This window comes from Tamandua tetradactyla, chromosome 13 (genome assembly GCF_023851605.1).
Source record: "Tamandua tetradactyla isolate mTamTet1 chromosome 13, mTamTet1.pri, whole genome shotgun sequence".
Lineage (NCBI taxonomy): Eukaryota > Metazoa > Chordata > Mammalia > Pilosa > Myrmecophagidae > Tamandua > Tamandua tetradactyla.
The window spans coordinates 84,257,559-84,275,453 of NC_135339.1; the positions used below are offsets into that span (position 1 = coordinate 84,257,559).

Sequence of the window (17,895 nt, forward strand, 5' to 3'; positions counted from 1 at the left end):
CACTGACCCTGGCACCATCCACAGGCCTTATTCAGGTCCAAACAACTTTAATCACCTCTTGAAACGGTTCTCAAATACCGTACTGCCCAGAATTTCACGCTTTACTGGTGGGAATGTAAAAGGGTGCAGCTGCCCTGGAAAAGTCTGGCAGCTCCTGGAGAAGTTAAACAGAATAACCACATGACCCAGCAGTTTCACCACTAGGTATACACCCCAAATAACTGCAGACAGGGATTCAAACAGACACTTGTAGACCCGTGTTCATAGTAGCATTATTCACAACAGCCCAAAGGTGGAAAATGTCCAAATGTCCATCAATCGATGAATGGATAAACAAAACGTGTCTATCCACGGGATGGAATATTATTCAGCCGTAAAAAGGAAGGAAGGTCTGAGACATGCAACAACATGGATGAACCTTGAAAACACTATGCTAAGTGAAAGAAGCCAGACAAATATTGCACGATTTCGCTTAGACTGAAATTTCTAGAATAGGCAAATTTCCAGCGACAGTAAAGAAGTTAACAGTTGGCAGGGGGCGGGGCACAGGGGAGGCGGGAATGGGGCGCTATTGCTTAATGGGAGCAGAGTTTCTGTTTAGGATGATGGAAACATTTTAGAAATAGTGGTGCCGGTTACATCACTTTGCAAATATAATTAATGTCACTGATTAAAAGGTTAAAATGGCAAGTTTTATGTTTATAGATGTGTTGCCACAATAACATTAAAAAAAACATTCAGCACGAATCAAAAATTATTTGACGTTCCTGTTGATGGGTGCGGCATGCAACTGCTTTCCTCCCCCATCCCTCCGCCCTCCCCCTACCCGGTCTTCACCTTCCCGGGACCACGGGAAAGCCAAGGAGCCAGATGCTGAGGGCAGAGTCAGGCAGGGCCTTCTGTCCTTGCCTAACCCTACAGGAGAATGTCCTGGGCCTTAGAACGGGTACAGCGAGCAGGAGGAGACCCAGTGCAAGGCAGGTCATTCAGCCTCTCACCTGCCCCCTTGGGAAAGGGCCTCAGAGTCTGTACCTTCACCTCTGGAGCAGCCTGTGCCCCTGTTCCTTCATCTGTAAAATGGGGATAAAAACAGAACCCATGGGTGGTGCAACGGTGGCTCAGTGGCAAGAATTCTCACCTGCTGAGCTAGAGACCTGGGCTCGATTCCCAGGGCCTGCCCATGCAAAACAACAGCAACAAAGAAAAAAACAGAACCCATTTCACAGGATGATTAGGAGGCTTTGAAAAGTGTGGTATTTGATAAATCGATAAAAATAAAATATGAGGGGTGCAAGGGTAGTTCAGGGGTAGAATTCTCACCTGCCATACAGGAGACCCGGGTTCGATTCCCGGCCCATGTGTTCTCCCCCGCCCCCACCCCCCACAAAATTCAACAAATGGTGCTGCAATGACAGGATAGTAACATGGAAAAAGAATGAAATGTGATCCCTACCAAACAGCATACAAAATAAATAAATAAATAAAACAAAATAAAATATAATTTTAAAATGGGTTTGCAGGAGGGTTGCTAAGGCTTCCCAAACAGCCTTGAGTGCATGAGGCTTTGGGAAAGCACAGCAGGTCGCTTATCGGGGGATGCTTTTGGTGTGTGAAATCAATTTGATGTGCAAATCAACGAGCTGTTTGAAGAGTGTTGGATTGAACTGATTGAAGTTGATTGAAGACTCTTGCCACATGCTTTGATCAGTTGGCTGGACTTGAGAACAACCATCACCCCTGCCAGGGGCCTGGTTGGTGAGTCACGGTTCTCCTCCCAGTCCCTGCCCTCCTCCCCTGTGGGTTTAGCGAGACCCTGCCAGCTCTATAAAATCACCAGAGGTGTGGCAGCAAGGCTGGGGCTGAATTTGGGTATTTGTTCAATATCCCCTACTGCTTCCAATGCCAGCTCCAGTTCTAGAACATATGGTCTATAAAGCTGGGGCCGCCTGCTTGTAAGCCACAAGAACATCCTGTGGCGTTGAGTTCCTGACAATAAAACCAGAAGCCCTTTGAGAGGCCAGAGCTGGACCAACAGCCCGAATTTTGATCTCTGGGCGGCAGCGGGGCCGGGGACACATTTGTTGCTGGAAAGGCCGACTGAGGCAGGGACTTCACCCTGAGCCGGGCTACGCTTTCCCTAGGGCAGTTCAGGGAAAGCCAGAAACCTTTTTCTCCCCAAGCCATAGCGGCTGGGTCGGGAAAAGGGGAGGTTAAACAGGTCCTGTGTGCAGTAGTGGGGAGCTCCTAACAGACCGTATTAAAGCGGAGCTACGACCCTAGGACTCTGGAAGAGATTTGCACACCCACCTTTCCTTCTTCTATTATGGAGGCTAAAAAGGAGAGCTGAGCTGCTGCTTCCAAGCCTTGCCTTCCTTCCCATGGCCTGCCCTAGCCCACTGGCTGGGAGACCCGGCTGCCTCGAGCAGGGCCAGTCTTGCTGCAGGAGCTCAGCCAGCAGGAATTAATAGGAAATGGCCCAAACCCTGTGCTTGGAGTGCAGGACAAAGGGGGGAAATGAACAAATGATGCAAGAAATGATGGTGCCAGAGGAAGGAGACTCCCCCAGGCACAAAGGTGGGGTGGAAGGGGCTCCAGGTCAGGGTGGGTGCATGTCCCTCTGAGAAGTGACTGATATTTGTTTCAGAATGATTATCATCCTACCTACACCATCTGGTGCTTTTTTATTCCCCCATAGGTTTATGGACAGTCTTTTACAAACATCTGCCACGTGTGCACTGCCTTCCTGATGGAGCCTGAGGGCTTCTGCCAGGTTCCTGTGGCTGCTACAAAGTAACAAAGTACCACAAACAGGGGATTTCAAACAACAGAAATGTATCTCTCACAGTTCTGGAAGCCAGAAGTCCAAAAATCGAGATGTCGTCAGGGCCAGGCTCCTTGTGAGGGCTCTAGGGAACACTCCATCCCTCCCTCTCCCAGCTGCTGGTGACTCCTGGCATCCCTTGGCTTGAGGCCACATCACTCCAATCTCGGGCCCCATCATCACCATCTTCCCTCTGTCTGTGTGTGTCCAAATATACCTCTTCTCATTAACATGCCAGTCACATTTGAGTGGACTCTAATCCCAAAAGACCTCATCTCAACTAACTATATCTGCAAAGACCTTACTTCCAAATAACGTCACAGGCATAGGTACTGGGGAACATATCCTTTCTGGGGGACACAGCTCAACCCACAATAGGGGTCACTCGCCATCTGTCCCTGGGCAGAAGCCCTCTGGCATTCTTATGGACAAGGGAGATCTTCCACGTGTTTGGGGGTAAAGATATTGCCTTTACTTGCAGTGTAGGATTAAATTAGGTTATCCATGAGGAACATCTAGGAGAGTGGCAGGGCTCAGTGGGTGTTCTTATTCTGGTAGGAATTTTATTTAAGGGATGCAGGAAGTTCCCGGACCCTACTTCAGGGAAGCCTGTGGTTCCAGGAGAGATGATTCCTGGCTCGAGAGGTGAGAAAATTTCCCACAGGTCATAGGAAACGTGCCATTTGAGTTGGATCTGGAAAATAGGTAGGATTCCAGCCGATCTAGATGGGGATGAGGCCAAGTCATGGGGAGCTGATTAAGGACCCAACCTTGGAGCCAGAGTGGGGGACGAGCTCGCTGGCATCACGTCACAGCTGGTTCTCACAGCTTAGTGTGCATCAGCATGATGGGGAGCATGTTAGAAATGCAGATTCCTTGGCTCCATTCCCAAAGCACCTGGAGGTGTGGACAGAGATCAAGATACTGCAAATTTAACCAGCCCTTTGGGGGACACTGGTGCGTGTGGTTCTCAGGTATGGTTTGGTGAGATACCCGTTTCCTGGGACTGCCATAAAGAAATACTACAAATGGGGGTGCTTAACACAGCAGAAGTTTATTCAATCACAGTTCTGGAGGGCAGAGGTTAGAAATCAGATGTTGACAGGGCCATCCTTCCTCTGAAGTCTGGGGGAAGGAATCTGTCCCATGCCTCTCTCCTGGTTTCTGGAGGTGGCTTCCAGCAATCCACGGAGTTCCCTGTCTCAGTTGTCACAAGGCGTTCTCCCTTCCGTCGTTCATGTCCACTTCCCCTCTTTCTTATAAAGACTCCAGTACTCCAGTCCTGTTGGCTTAGGGCCAGCTCTAATCCAGTCTGGCCTCATCTTAACTCATCACATCTTCAAAGAGCCAGGCACAAAGGTGGGGGTGGAAGGGGCTCCAGGCCAGGGTGGGTGCATGTCCATTTCCAACCTAACCCACAGGACCAAGGTTAGGACAGAACATATTTCTGGGGGACACGATTCAACCTGTAAGACAGGGTTATGGGCCATACAGGAGGGGCAGGAGTTAGCAGGAATTGAGTCCAGATGAGTTATGAGGTCTTGAGCCAGAATGAAGGTGGGAATGGAAACAGAAGCTCAAGAGAGAAATCAATTTCAGCCCAAAACATAGGAGAGCTGAGCATATACTCACTCTTATGCATTTTCTAACAAGTAAAAGGTGACTCTTTTCCCATTCCACTACGGAAAACACAGTCATTGTTTTGCAGTATATTCTAAATATTTACTGTGGATTCCTGCAGGGGACTTCAGCAGAAAAAAAAAATTGAAAGAAATAAAGCCCAAGGTTTGAAGCATTCGCCAAAATGCAAGTATGCAATCGCTGTTCCCCTGCACACACAGAGTTGTTTTGAGGGAGGTCCACCATCAAAGTCATTTCCTCTCTTATTTTTACTGGCATGAGTGAGCAGGAGGTGGAAGGGAGAAACAGCGGACTTCGGGGGCCTTTCTAGGCAGAGCCAGCTCTCTGGTTTGCAGCAAAGAGGAGAGCAGGATCCTGGGCGCTGGAGGCCAGTCCCTAAGCCTCCAAGACATGGCTCACTGAGCTTAGGTTTAAGCCTCAGGCCAGACTCCTTTTCCTTTGAAGGGAGCACAGCAGCAGCAGCCAGCCCAAACCAAGATGCAAGGCCAAGAAAACCAAGCTAAAAGCCTGGTCCCTCTCCTCCCCTCCCAGGCTCTGGTGGCTGATGCTCAACCTCCACGGAGCCGCCAAGACAAACAGCTCAGGGGGCTTTTCAAAGCCATCTCTCAAAACCATGTGCACTCAACCCCATGTGCATTCAAGGCCCACCTGAAGCTTGAGGTCTTTCCCCACCACCTGGGTGGAGGTGATGCCCCCCCCCCCCCCCCCCCCGCTCCCGGGGATGGACTTTTTAAAGAAGGAACACTGAAAGAAATGTGAGTTTAGCTGTTGGGCCCTGAGTGCCAAGAATCCTGCAAAGCTCTGTGGATAGAAAGGGCATCTGCATTTTCTTTTTCTTTTCCCACTGTAGGTTATGAACTCTGTTGATGGGGTGATCTTTGATCCTGCTCTAGTTCAACCCTCCATGGGAAAGGAAACCCCATGTTAGAGGCAGCAAAGCAGAAGCTCACCAGGAATGGGGAGAGTCAGGAGAAAGCAGTCTCCTCTGGATAGGGAAGAAATTGTTGCTTGGGATTTATCAAGACCTTTCAGGTTACCTGTAAGAACCGCCTCCCTGAATGCTCTGCCTTGGCCATGGAAGTCTACAGAAATCCTGGCAGTGCATTCTGGGAAAAGCTGTATCCTTTTCAAGTTTCTCAGGCCTAAATTCATTCATTCATTCATTTATAGTGTCACTGACCACACTCTATGTGTGTAGGACTGGGAGGCCCATTTCTCCCTGAATAAAAGACTCTGAATAAATGTCTGTTGAACAAATGAATGAACCTTTGACTTCAAGAAATTCCCAATGCAATTTGGATGGCAAAACAGACTCATGAAAAACTAAACACACAACACTGTGAGAGGGGGTGTAGGATTCAAAGAGCGCATAAATGGTACGAGCCTATGGGAAGGAGTGAGGCTGTCAGCTGATAGAAGAAGGATTTAATGGAAGAATTAGATTGTCCAAGCCTTGAAACATAATGTGGGAAAGGGATGTGAGAAGGCATTTAAGGATGCAAATAAGCAGGGCAGGGGGAGATGGCAAGTAGTCTGGAATGACAGGTGTGGGGAAGAAGGTTGGAGATGAAATTAGGAAGGCAGGCACAAGAGTGTGAATTATCCTGGAGGAAATGGGGAGATGTGAGAGGTTGTGGGGTATGGACAAGGCATGGAAAATATGTTCTATGTAGGCTGAGCTTGTGTAACATACGTGATGGACTGGAAAGAAAAAGACATTGGATGTAGGAAACCAGGTAGGGTGACGGTGATGAACTTTTGGAAGGTCTCAGGCTTGTTGGAGAATCCATTGAGAACGCGCGGTCATCTTCCTACCAAAATAAACCTGTGCACCTGCAAAACAGCGCACATGGTCTCCAGGGGTGGTTTGCAACCCCAAACCCCATTCATAGACTTTCAAGAGCACAAGACGTAAGGTTCAGTATCCTTCCATTCAGAGAATTAACCTTTTCTGAAAGCCTAAGTGAGCCAAGCTGGAGTTTCCATAGAAGTCACAGGATATCAAGAAGGATTTTACATGAGGATTGCAAGAGGAGAACAGGCACAAATTTTTTACTCTGAGGACCTAAGCATGGGGAGCTCAGAGAACCCACAGGCTCAGACCTATCTTTTTGCAACAGCAGTAGCAGCAGCACTGGCCCAAACCATCAATGCCAGGAGGTGGCTCAGGAACGTCATGGCTTATTCTTGAAGACACACCCATCATAGGGCCATACACGCACATATACCATGGCTGTGCACCCCCGTTTTTATAGCCTTGGGGAGCATAGTAAGCCATTAACTAGCACATAAAGATTCACTCTAAAAAGAAGAGTGAAAGAATTCAAAGTTTCCTGGTTCATATGTCAGCCAAAAAGTATAGTGAGAAAAAACCAACAAACTAGAATTCTGCAAGCGCACACGCACGCGCGCGTGCACACACACACGCGCGTGCACACACACACACACATACCAGGTCATCCCCAAGATTAAATGAATTGTGTGCTGGCCTTTTTATCTGATTGTCTTTTTCTTTTCCACTTAAGAGGGTTGGGGCATATTACCTCATAGGGAAAGAGAAACTCCTACCAACCCATCAACAAGAATCTACTATCAAAGTGTGGGGGGGTCTCACCCCTCAAGAAGGAGATATTCCTGGGAGTCTCAAATATGAGCCAGCAAGAGAACTTCAGGGCCTCCCATCTTTTAGAAAAGGTCCTCATCAGTTTTCTAGCATATCATATGGGTGACACTTCAAGGGGGAGATTTAAGGACAGTTTTAAAGAGAAAGTCCCCCTGCAAAGAGCACGCACAAAATATGTTCAAACAGCTGTTTTCATGTCATACCCAGTAGCTTTTTTATACAAATTGTTCATCCATCAAACATGATATGGGAGAAGGATGGGGGGCCTTTGAAGTCGGTTGTATTTCTTTGGGTGGCTTCGATTTTCCTGGGTGACTGATTTTCGCATATCAATCTTTTGGTTCTAACTTGGCCTCCACCAAGTGAAAGAGTTGGGCTCCACCTTGTTGCTCATTAACTTGGAAGAATGCACATGGGGCTTTTAGGTGCTTTCATGAACTATGCCATTGTAACAGAGCTGATTTATGGTTCTGCTTTTACAGCTCCAACTTCGTTCAATTCGCCCAAAGGAGCTGGGGTCGCTCCCACATACAATGCGCTGATTAATCACGGGTCCTGGGTAAGGGACAAAGGACTGGGAAATCCAACCACCATGAGGAATTCTTCTTACCCTCTCAGCTCAGAGGCCTGGATGAAACATGGACAACAAACCTGGGTTCTTTGGGGCAGTTGTCCCAAGAATAGTCTTTTTCTTCAAGCATATCTTAACCCAGGTATGAGCTGAGGACTTTGTTGAAGGTTTGAGCAGCTGCAATTCTTCTACACTGGTGCATCACTAAAGGATTTTAGGAGAAGCCGCAGGTGACAATATAGAAATCCACATTCTAAGTAATACAGATAGGTAGACAGTATTTAGTTAATAGTAGGATTGTTCAAATTCGATACATCCTTTGAGATAAAATATGTATCTCACCAACTGGAGTAAATCACTTTTTATTTACTCATCAATATTTTCTTTTCAAATTCCCTGATTCCCAACACCTCATCTATTAAGTTTCTTAACTAACATTTGAAAATGGAGAAATAACCCTGACTTGGTTCCGAGAAGGGAGAGGAAGAATTTCTCTCATTAGCTGTGTAGGTTTTTTTCTTTTTCTTGGTAAAAATAAAAAGTCCAAGAACAGAAATCCAGGGAGGATCAAGTCTGAAAAGCATCCAGCAACTGCATAGGGGGTTGGCTGAGGCTGCACAGAGAAGTCTGCCAGGCCAATCTCATTTCTGCAATTTATTTCTTAACCAAATGGGCTTTTGCACCTTTCAAAGGTATTTTAAAAGAGGTCTTGCTTGTTTCTTTACTCCAACTAAAGGGAGCTGGGAAAATAATTGCCTTCTACTTCTACTTCTTATTATTCCTATTTATTATTATCACTGCTTTTATTCTACTACTTCTTATTAATAATAAACAACCTATATTGTAAAAATCTTTGTATCATAAGAGTATTGCCATTTTACAGCATTATCAGAAATGGTCTCCTCCCCCTTTTGCTTTTCATTTTTAAAGCACAATGTCAACATCAACCTTGGTCCCTGAAGGAAAAGTGACCCCCTGCAGGCTAAAGCTGCCCCCCCCCCCCCCCGCCACCTACAACTGACCCCTCCTTTCCCCCCTTAGACTGCCCTGTTTATAGCTTTACCTCCAGGTATGAGAATTTTGAACAACTGCCCTTGTAGGCGATTCTAAAAAAAATGCCCTAGGATTGCCACGTGTTACTGAGGAAAGCCAACATGCTGCCAAGTTTTTCCTGTAGGGCATTAAATCATAGAGGCAAACACAAAGGAGGCCTTGGTGAGAGCCCACGCCCCAGTTCTCTTACGTTATGCCACAGGCTGTGGACCCCTCACCATTTTAGATGTCTAAAATAAATAGCCCTGAGGGAGACGTTGGCTATAGGTCAACCTGCAGAAATTTAATTTTAACTTCCATGAATGCAGCTATTAACAAGCAGTCCCTTTTGGGTAGGAAGGGTTCCTACCCGCGGAGCCCTTGGCTGTGACTTGGGCACACACGTCTCCACAACAGTCAGCTGTGCGCGTCTGAGCTTGTGTGTTTGTTTATAAAGGGAAGAAACACTGCCTAACCTAGTGTCTTTGCCCATTCAAAAAATTCTTCCCAGCTGACTTAAGATGATAGGAAATCTTAAATCATGTTAAATGAGGGGACTACTGAACTGGGAACTCGCAGTGCTCAAATACGCAAAGGCATATGGTACCGCCTTTGTGGGGGCTGTTCCCAGGCCACTGCGGGAGCACAGAGTTCTGCGGGAGCGGCAGGCCCTGGGGGCGACTACAGAAAGACGCCTGGAAGGTGGCTCTGCGCAGGTAGCACCACAGAGCACCCATCTCCAGAGCTCAGCCCACCACAGAGCACCCATCTCCAGAGCTCAGCCCACCACAGAGCATCTCCACGGCTCAGCCCACCACTCAGCATCTCCACGGCTCAGCCCACCACAGAGCATCTCCACAGCTCAGCCCACCACAGAGCACCCATCTCCACAGCTCAGCCCACCACTCAGCATCTCCACGGCTCAGCCCACCACTCAGCATCTCCACGGCTCAGCCCACCACAGAGCATCTCCACGGCTCAGCCCACCACTCAGCATCTCCACGGCTCAGCCCACCACAGAGCATCTCCACGGCTCAGCCCACCACTCAGCATCTCCACGGCTCAGCCCACCACAGAACACCCATCTCCACAGCTCAGCCCACCACTCAGCATCTCCACAGCTCAGCCCACCACAGAGCACCCATCTCCACAGTTCAGCCCACCACAGAACATCTCCACGGCACAGCCCACCGCTCAGCATCTCCACAGCTCAGCCCACCACTCAGCATCTCCACAGCTCAGCCCACCACTCAGCATCTCCACAGCTCAGCCCACCACTCAGCATCTCCACGGCTCAGCCCACTACAGAGCACCCATCTCCAGAGCTCAGCCCACCACTCAGCATCTCCACAGCTCAGCTCACCACAGAACATCTCCACGGCACAGCCCACCGCTCAGCATCTCCACAGCTCAGCCCACCACAGAGCATCTCCACGGCATTCACCCAAGTGAAGCAACTACTCAGAGAGGGGTGTCAGGACAAGAACAGCTGATCAGGATGAAATGAGTGGTTTTAGGCATATCAATAGCTTCTACTGTAGACAGGGCTCAAGACACATTTAAATAAGCCTTGCAGCGTGGAGAGACACCCCTTCCCAGCTATTATTTCCTGCAATATTCCCCCAGTTGAAGTTTGTAAAAAAGTTGTTCTAATATATATTTTTTAAATGAACAAAACAGTATATTTCATAATAGTATTATTACCTATTGCAGCATAACAAATTACCCCAAAATTTCATCGCTCAAGACAACAAACGACTAACATCTCATAGTTTCTGTGGTTCAGCCATCTGGGAGTGGCTTGGCCCGGTGGTTCTGGTTCAGGGTCTCCAGGAAGTTGCAGGCAAGATGTCAACGGGAACTGCGGTTATTTTAGACTTGACTGGGCTTGACTTGGGCTGGGGCACCCACTTCCAAGATATCTCACCTTCCAGCTGTGCAGAGAAGGCCTCCACTTCTTGCTGGTTGCTGTCAGGATGTCTCAGTTCCTTGCCACATGAAGCTTTGCAATGCTTGAGTGTCCCTGTGACACGACAGGTGGCATCTTCCCTGAGAAGTCATGTGAACGAGAGAGCAAGGAAGAAGCCACCAATATCTCCCACACGTCTACGTACACATCATCCACACATCTACCCACATATCATCACTTCTGCCACATTTTACTCTGAAGAAGTGAGTCCCTAAGTACCAAGAAGAAGAGTATTAGATTCCATCCTTTGAAGGGAGGGTTTTCAAAGAATCGGTGTTCATATTTCAAAATCACCACAATAATAAACCATCATATAACAATGAATGGATTGAGGATATTTGATGGCACCAAAATTTTATAATTAGAAGAATTTTCACGAGTTCCTTTTTCTAGTAAATAGATAGAATTAGTTATCCTTGAAAAGAATCACACGATAGAAATACATCCATTCATAAAATACTTAAATAAATATTATCTAAAGTCCAGTAATTATTTTATTAGACTTAAGTTGAACTACAAATGAAGGACAAGCCAAGTATTTTGACAATTTTCAAGGGTTGTCACAGAATGATATAGCTCTGCTAAACAAAAGTAAAGAATAAGCAGGTAATTCATTTCTGTTAACACTTTATTTAAGTAGTCTAACACAGAATGAACTTGACCCAAAAGATAAAAGTTACTACATTTTCATTCATGAATCAAGCAGTAATATTAAGCGTTACTCATCTACTTATATTTAGTGAGTGATTATGTACAAGTTACATAGGTAGTGTGATGCAGCTATGAACTATTATCAAGGATGGCATTTAATGGCATTTAAAATATTTTATTTCTGAAAAAGTTGAAATGGATAAATTAGAAAATATTTTTTAAACAATGTGGTTTTTTAAATGTGATACATCAATCCAATATGGTAAATTTGTCCCTGATTATGTTGTTAGGAAAGTTAGGCAAAATATATTCAATATCTAAATACTTAAAATAACATACCTAGTAAGTAAAAGCAACTGAGAATTTTTGTTGTGAAATTGGTATACATATTTTTTCATGGCTGTGTTTAATAATTGTTAGAGGTGGAAGCATTCACCCCATGAAAGATTTGTTCCTAATCTTAATCTCTTTCTGTGGATATGAGCCCATTTGTAAATAGGATATTTTGAAGATGTTATTAGTTAAGGTGTGGCCAAAGTGAATCAGGGTGGGTCTTAACCGGTATTACTGGAGGGCTTTATAAAAAGAGGAAATTTGGCTGTAGTTAGTTAGAACCCAGAAACCAGTAGAAGCCTGAAGTCAGAAGAAACCAGAGAAAGAAATAAGGAACATCACTGAGTGAAGGAGAACTCATCACGAGAGGGTCCGCAGTGCCCAAGAAAGCATGGTTCTGCTCACATTTCCATTTTGGATTTCTAGCTTTCAAAATCATGAGACATATCCCAAAATGTCTTTGATTTGTTTATACTTTGCCAAAAACATTGCTTTCTACAAGAGGCTCATCTCTAGTACTGTTCCCCCATATTGACACCTCCCGCCCTTTTTAAAAGAAAGCAGTAAGATCCCTTTGGCTAGGGGAAACAAATCAAGGTCACTGTCAAAAGTCCTAGGTCTAGCTCAAACCTACAAAACAATATACCTGAATGGATTTGAAATCTGGTTCAATCAATAAAGAATTTGCTATAATTGCTGGAGTATGATAAACGCATTGGCTCAAGGGGCCTTCCCCAGGCCATACAATGTCCTTTCTGTCAGGACAGGCAGGAGGACTCAGTGGGTAAAGCTAAGGTCTAGAACCGTCACTGCTTTCATTCTACTGGCCCTTCTTACTTGAGCTTGGACAAGTTCCTTAACATCTTTGGGTCCTGAGCTTAATTTCCCGGTAAAATGGAGGCTTTAAAAGTTCTGGTCACAAGCTAAGAGTGAAATTACTCTAGTGCAAATCTAACACTACTGTGTAAGTCAAGGCAGGTGTTTATGAGAATTGTTTCCCAAACTGACCCACTCCAGCCTGCCTTTGTCCCTTTCTGAGCAGAAAGCCCAGTCTTGCCTCCGAGCCTTTTTCATTCTAACCCCTCTGCTGCATCCTTTGATTCTGGAGGCATTCTCAGTGAGTGCTTTTGCTAACTCATTTATGCACATTTAATTCATGTCCACAGTAGCATTCCTCGGCATGGCCATAGTGTGACCATAAGAAACGGTTCTTAACTTGGTTGCTGACCCTCAGGGTGCCTCGTCCTGCCTCAGTTTCCCACCCTTTAACGACATGCATAATAACCCTGGTCTTTTCCCCAATGGTGCATGTGAGTGTAGACATTTCTACACTGCTTCTGAATTCCTTGGAAGATGCCAAGTTCTGACTTATTTACTTTTTTTTATAATTTTTTATTTTATTTTTTTAAATACCAAAAAACACCTAACAAACACAAACATTCCTATTTTTGCTCATTCCTTTCTACATACATAATCAGTAATTCACAATATCATCACATAGTTGCATATTCATCATCATGATCATTTCTTAGAACATTTGCATCTATTCAGAAAAAGAAATAAAATGAAAACAAAAAAAATTTATACATACCATACCCCTTACCCCTCCCTTTCATTGATCACTAGTATGTCAAACTAAATTTATTTTAACATTTTCCCCCTATTATTTATTTTTATTCCATATGTTCTACTTGTCTGTTGACAAGGTAGATAAAAGGAGCATCAGACACAAGATTTTCACAATCACACAGTCACATTGTGAAAGCTATATCATTATTCAAACATCTTCAGGAAACATGGCTACTGGAGCACGGCTCCACATTTTCAGGCAGCTCCCTCCAGCCTCTCCATTACATCTTGACTAACTCTGACTTATTTTTTAATTTATTACATGTATCATTTCAGAAGAAGAGTCAGGAGAACGACAAAAGTTGGGGGCGAGAGCGTAAGGGAAATGACACCAATTACTATATTCCCAGATCCTGGTTCCGAAAAAAGCCGCTGGGGCCAGGCATTAAGATGATCAAGCTTTTTAAGCCTCCTAAGCACAACTCCTTGAAACCCACTGTCTTTCATAAACATCATAATGACCGTGCCATAGTGACTCCAAAGCAGTCTGGACGAAACCCACAGAGAAAGGCATGTTACAACTTCTCCGTGGTGAGGGGGAGAGATTCGTTTAGAAAATTAATAGAAAGCAGGCGAGTCCTTACACGCAGCCATCCTGTTGCTACAATAAATTATTACACTACTGAAGCCTTTGATAAAATTAAATACCCCAGTAGCAAGAAAAATGAGACTTCGTCTCATTTATTGGAAAGATCAGTGGCAACTGAAATGAGTCTATCAGGGAGAGGATTAAATTCTGACTTTTCCCCCCAAAATGCCATTTAAATGAAAACCCCCGCCTAAGACACTGCCTTGTGCCGGGGCCTGCGCCTGCCTCTGCGATGTGCGCTAACAGTGGGCCCCCTGCTTACCTGTCCCTGCACATCCCAACACGGTGATGGCGTCCTCCTCCACCTGCCTGTCAAACATCCAGGCCGGATGACAGCTAATCGCCAGCAGCTCAGAGCAGGGCGCAGCCTAGCTGGTCTGAACTAGTTTAAACTGACACATGCAGCTTCCTTATCACACAGTTTGATAGGTTCACGGCCCCCCCAACAGTGAGGTGGGGGGGGCCCATCTTTGGTGTAATTTTAAATACTCGGCACCCTCCTTTAAGGAGCATATCAACCAACTCAATCTAATTAAATTCAAAAGAAAAACTTTGATTCTGATGCCCCCTCCCCCTGCCTCTGAGGTTTGGGTAATGCCAGCTCGCTGGAATTTAGCTTATGTGTTGGTCTTGTCTAGACTAGAGGAACCACGCCTTCTGTAATTCTTTGATGGCTGACATCCCTTCTTTTTTGCTCAAAAAGAGCCTTTGAATAAGCTATTCTGCCTCTAACATCTGTTTGCATACAGGATGTGTTTGAAAATGAGGCTTACAAAACAGCCCACGGAACGGACCCATGACTTCTTCCCTAACGGGTTTTATGTCTTTTCTCCAGGAAGCCACTTTCTGCGTCTTTATTGCTGCACAGGTGAGAAAGCGCAGCAGAGAAGTCGGAGTCCACAACTGCAGCCCCGCAGGGAGGCATTAGCTAGAAGAGATCTGGGAGCAGACTCACACGGGTCTCTCTCGCTGTGAAGGGAATCCACCCCAGCCCCCAGATCTCCAGCCCCCCACTCTGCTTAGAACCCCTCCGTGGTCCCCCACCCCTGCCTAGCCCTTGAGCCTCACCTCCCTCCACGCGCCGTCTCCCTGCCGCCTCGGGGCGCACCCGCCCTGCCTGCTGGCTCCCCGCGAAGGGCGAAGCTCGCTGCCATCTTAGCTCACCTCTGCCGAGAGCACTCATCTCCCCGCTGTCCACGCGTCTGACCGCGGTCATGATGCACATCTCGGCTCAAATGTCCCCTTCTCAGAAAGATGTGCCCTGGCTGCCCAGTCTGCGTGAGCCACGCCCTCTCCCTCGGCACCCCCCACGCCCTCATGACCCCCACGCCCTCATGACCCCCACGCCATCATGACCCCCACGCCATCTGGGGGAGGCCACTGCCTCGTTGCCCTCAGTAAACAAGCCCTGGTCTCCACACTCTGTGCAGACCCCCTCACTGACCCTGGCTTTGGACCGCTTTGGTCGGTAGGACGTCAGCCCTGGGTGATGCGAAAAGAGGCTTGCACCTTGGCCCTGTCGTCTGGGAACACGCGTCTTGGAACGTTCACTTGCCGACCTCAGCCACTGTCCACTGAGAGAGGGAAGAAGGCGCAGGCCAAAGCCAGCTGAGCCCGCGGGCAGCCGACGCCGAGCAAGCACTGTCCCCATCGAGCTCTGCCCGAATCGCAGAATCATGAGCAGACAAATGACTGTGGTCATTTGTGTAAGCCTCTGTTTACAGGTTTACACTGCCACAGACCCCCGAGGCACTCTCCTAAACGATCTCATCCCCGCGTTTATTTACACGCATAGGCGCTGCCTCTACCCACCTCTGAGTTAGAACAGAAGCGCCAGTGACTGTGTCTCTCTTGTCCGTCACTGAACCCTAGAGCCCAGCACAGAGCCTGGCACTCAGTGTGCTCTCAGTAAGTACTTGTTGAATGAATGAATGAATGAAGCTATGCACATTTTGGTCAGTTAGGCCAAAAATCCAGGTGTCGTGTTCCTGATCTTCACCCTGTCCCCTTCTCTAGACCCTACCACCATGCCACCGTTTCTCTCACATGCCATCACCTTTCAGCCTTGGAAGGGAATCAAATCCTAGAATCTGCCTGGTTGACCCGAGAACATACCTTCATTCCTAAGGAAGCACGTTCAAGGCTGAACAGTATCTCTAGTTAATCAGAGATCTGCTTTCCTGTGGCTCCTCAAGTAGTGATAGCAGACATCAGTGAGGTGTCTATAGCCAGGCTCCCTGCTGAGCCCTTCCCATGCAGCGACTCATTAATCCTCATCACGGCCCTACGAGATGGGGACGCTGAGATGTGGAGGGTTCCAGAAGTTGCCCAGGTTAGGCCAGTGAGTGGCAGGGCTGAGTTGTGCAGCCAGCAGGGTGCCCTGCAGCACGTGGGAAGAGGAACCTTCTCTGCCTGGGAGACTGAGCGGGCCCCTCCCTGGCATGGCTGGGAGCACCCAGGGTGCTCACTCATCTCTCCCCTGGCCTTGATCATTAAGGAAATGAGATTTCTCTTGGGGTTGAGGATGGCCCTGGCATGGCGCTTTTAGAATGGGGACAGTCATGTCATCAGGTGCTGAGGAGGTAACAGAGGAAACAGCTCATCTTATCGGCAGCTGAATGCCCTGCAGAAATCCAGCCCAACTCTTAAGCCACCGTTGGCTTTTGGAAGAAGCTCTGGGTGGAGGGAGGACATTTTGTAGCCCATGCAGAGAAACTCAAAACGTTTCAGGGTAGAGCCTCTGCCCTGTTGAAAGCCGCACTGCTTCCCTCTGTTGGGCTTGATCAAAGTTGTAGGTTGAATGGTGGCCCCCAAAAGCTGTGCCCCTGCAGAACCTGTGATTGTGGCCTTACTTGGAAAAAGGACCTTTGCAGATACAATTCATTTATGATCTTGGAGATGAGACAGTCCTGGATTCTTTGGGTGGACCCTAAAACCGGTGACAAGCGACCTTATTAGAAGAGGAAAAGACACGGGCAGAGGGGAAAGCCATGTGAAGACAGAGGCAGAGGTGGCAGTGCCAAGGAGTGCCGAACGCCCCCGAAAGCTGGGACAGGGGCCTGGGACGGAGTCTTGCTCACCTCCCCCAGAGGGAACCTGTGCTGCCAACACCTCGATTTTGGACTTCTGCTCTCCAGAACTGTGAGAGAATAAAGCTGAGTTGGTGTTGAGTCCCCCAGTTTGTGTTGACTGGTTACCACAGCCTCAGGAAACCAGTACGGTCTATAACCCACCAGTTTCCACTCGGATCAGCCCACAAACGCATCAGACTTCCCCAGTGACTTGGGCATCGTGCTGGGCACGTCCTGCTCTCAGGTGCTCAGAAAAGTCAAGCCCAAGACCAGATGGTGGCCAGAACCTAAGTGCCCTTGGAGCCAAGAGGACTTTATTTATCTGAAAAAGTTTATCTGAAAAAGCTGTTCGGGCCCGTACCAAGAGTGCAAAGAAAAAATGCTTTTCTTTTTCTCCTGCCTTTGGGCAGAAATCCACCAAGCTAAGAAGACACTACTGAGGTATCCCATGGCCTGTGGGGCTCAGGATCTGCTGGCAGAAGCAAAATCAGCAGCCATCTGGCCTGGCACAGACAAACAGGGACTCTGCTTTGCAGCTTGTGTTGTACAGTTTGGGTGCTTTTATCTCCCCCCTGGCTATGCCCCCAGGCCCACATTCTCTCCCTCTGCAGCCGGCTTCCTGAGCCTGGGAGAAATTACACTGTGTGCCTGGATGGAGAATGGGTGTAGGCAGAAAGACTACCTCAGGGGCTTCAGGCCAAAGCAAGAGTCCAGTGATCAAAGGGAAGACAGAAGCCTTGGTATGCTCTGAATCGGGGAAACAGCAGCATGTCAACAGCGAATCCACCCCAAGTGCAGGGGCAGAGAGCAGGCAAGCAGGCCGGCTGGTAGCCGAGGCTGCTCACAGGCGCCCAGTACAATGGCCCATTCAGGTGGATTTCTGAGGGTCATGAGAAAAAGCCGCATTCCCTGATTAACACTAGTAAACAGCCAGCAGAGCTCAGAAAATATGGCTGCATCAGACA

General features: G+C 47.4%; 1 long non-coding RNA gene across 2 annotated transcripts in view; it reads right to left on the bottom strand.

Moving 5' to 3' along the window:
• LOC143654380 (uncharacterized) overlaps nucleotides 1-15,192 on the bottom strand; it is a 62,063-nt gene extending 46,871 nt beyond the window's left edge. The window contains exons 1-3 of one of the 2 annotated variants that reach the window (XR_013161792.1): nucleotides 15,024-15,192; nucleotides 10,616-10,737; nucleotides 6,109-7,860 (exon numbers count right to left, since the gene is read on the bottom strand). This is a non-coding gene — a long non-coding RNA (uncharacterized LOC143654380). Of the gene's footprint in view, nucleotides 1-6,108; nucleotides 7,861-10,615; nucleotides 10,738-15,023 lie in introns of those variants that run through there. The other variant, XR_013161793.1, reaches the window with a different exon arrangement.
• Nucleotides 15,193-17,895: the final 2,703 nt, after the last annotated feature.